Consider the following 2658-nt stretch of genomic DNA (forward strand, 5'->3'; position numbering starts at 1 on the left):
TACCTTGACAAGATTTTGAAGAAGTTCAAAATGGATCAAGCAAAGAAAGGATTCTTGCCTGTGTTACAAGGTATGAAGTTGAGTAAGACTCAATGCCCGACCACTGCAGAAGATAGAGAGAATATGAAAGATGTTCCCTATGCATCAACCATAGGATCTATCATGTATGCAATGTTGTGTACCAGACCTGATGTGTACCTTGCTATAAGTCTAGCAGGGAGGTACCAAAGTAATCCAGGAGTGGATCACTGGACAGCGGTTAAGAACATCCTGAAATACCTGAAAAGGACTAAGGATATGCTTCTCGTATATGGAGGTGACAAAGAGCTCGTCGTAAAAGGTTACGTTGATGCAAGCTTTGACACTGATCCGGACGATTCTAAATCGCAAACCGGATACGTGTTTACATTAAACGATGGAGTTGTCAGTTGGTGCAGTTCTAAACAAAGCATCGTAGCGGGATCTACATGTGAAGCGGAGTACATAGCTGCTTCGGAAGCAGCGAACGAAGGAGTCTGGATGAAGGAGTTCATATCCGATCTAGGTGTCATACCTAGTGCATCGGGTCCAATGAAAATCTTTTGTGACAATACTGGTGCAATTGCCCTAGAGGAAATATTAAAGTTATTATTTATTTCCTTATATCATGATAAATGTTTATTATTCATGCTAGAATTGTATTAACCGGAAACATAATACATGTGTGAATACATAGACAAACAGAGTGTCACTAGTATGCCTCTACTGGACTAGCTCGTTGATCAAAGATGGTTATGTTTCCTAACCATGAACAAAGAGTTGTTATTTGATTAACGAGGTCACATCATTAGTTGAATGATCTGATTGACATGACCCATTCAATTAGCTTAGCACCCGATCGTTTAGAATGTTGCTATTGCTTTCTTCATGACTTATACATGTTTCTATGACTATGAGATTATGCAACTCCCGTTTGCCGGAGGAACACTTTGGGTGCTACCAAACGTCACAACGTAACTGGGTGATTATAAAGGAGCATTACAGGTGTCTCCAAAGGTAGATGTTGGGTTGGCGTATTTTGAGATTAGGATTTGTCACTCCGATTGTCGGAGAGGTATCTCTGGGCCCTCTCGGTAATGCACATCACTTAAAGCCTTGCAAGCATTGCAACTAAATGAGTTAGTTGCGGGATGATGTATTACAGAACGAGTAAAGAGACTTGCCGGTAACGAGATTGAACTAGGTACTGGAATACCGACGATCAAATCTCGGGCAAGTAACATACCGATGACAAAGGGAACAACGCATGTTGTTATGCGGTCTGACCGATAAAGATCTTCGTAGAATATGTGGGAGCCAATATGGGCATCCAGGTCCCGCTATTGGTTATTGACCGGAGACGTGTCTCGGTCATGTCTACATTGTTCTTGAACCCGTAGGGTCCGCACGCTTAAGGTTACGATGATAGTTATATTATGAGTTTATGCATTTTGATGTACCGAAGGTTGTTCGGAGTCCCGGATGATCACGGACATGACGAGGAGTCTCGAAATGGTCGACACATAAAGATTGATATATTGGAAGCCTATATTTGGACATCGGAAGTGTTCCGGGTGAAATCGGGATTTTACCGGAGTACCGGGAAGGTTACCGGAACCCCCCGGGAGCTAAATGGGCCATGATGGGCCTTAGTGGAAAAGAGAAGAGGCAGCCCTACATGGGCTGTGCGCCTCCCCCTTCCCCTAGTCCTATTAGGACTAGGAGAGGTGGCCGGCCCCCTCTCTCTCTTTTCCCCCTCCGCGAATCCTATTCCAACTAGGATTGGGGGGGGGGGGGGAATCCTACTCCCGGAGGGAGTAGGACTCTCCTGGCGCACCCCTTGTGGCCGGCCAGCCTTCCCCCCCTTTGGTCCTTTATATACTGAGGTAGAGGCACCCTAGAACACACAAGTTGATCCACGTGATCTATTCCTTAGCCGTGTGCGGTGCCCCCTGCCACCATAGTCCTCGATAATACTGTAGCGGAGTTTGGGCGAAGCCCTGCTGCTGTAGTGCATCAAGATTGTCACCACGCCGTCGTGCTGACGGAACTCTTCCCCGACACTTTGCTGGATCGGAGTCCGGGGATCGTCATCGAGCTGAACGTGTGCTCGAACTCGGAGGTGCCGTAGTTTCGGTACTTGATCGGTTGGATCATGAAGACGTACGACTACTTTCTCTACGTTGTGTCAGCGCTTCCGCAGTCGGTCTGCGTTGGGTATGTTGACAACACTCTCCCCTCTCGTTGCTATGCATCACATGATCTTGCGTGTGCGTAGGAAATTTTTTGAAATTACTACGAAACCCAACAGTTCGCTCGCTCATCGGTCAATTTGGCGCTCATTTGTTTTCTGAGCAAGTTTGGCTGCTACTGCTATGTGGCCTTAGTGAAATAAAAAATGTTCATGGATTTTAAAAAAATACTCATGAGTTAAAAAATGTTCATAAATTTGAAAATTGTTAGTGAACATAAAAGTGTCCATAGATTTGAAACAAAATTGTTGATTCAAAATGTTCACAGCTAGAAAAAAGTTGCAATTTTTTTTAATCATGAATTTTAAAATAAAAAAATAAAAGAGGAAACATAAAACAAAGGAAAATGGAAAAAAAGAAAAAACCAGAAAGAACAGGAAGGAAAATA

Source organism: Triticum dicoccoides, chromosome 3A, assembly GCF_002162155.2.
Source record: "Triticum dicoccoides isolate Atlit2015 ecotype Zavitan chromosome 3A, WEW_v2.0, whole genome shotgun sequence".
NCBI classification, from domain to species: Eukaryota; Viridiplantae; Streptophyta; class Magnoliopsida; order Poales; family Poaceae; genus Triticum; species Triticum dicoccoides.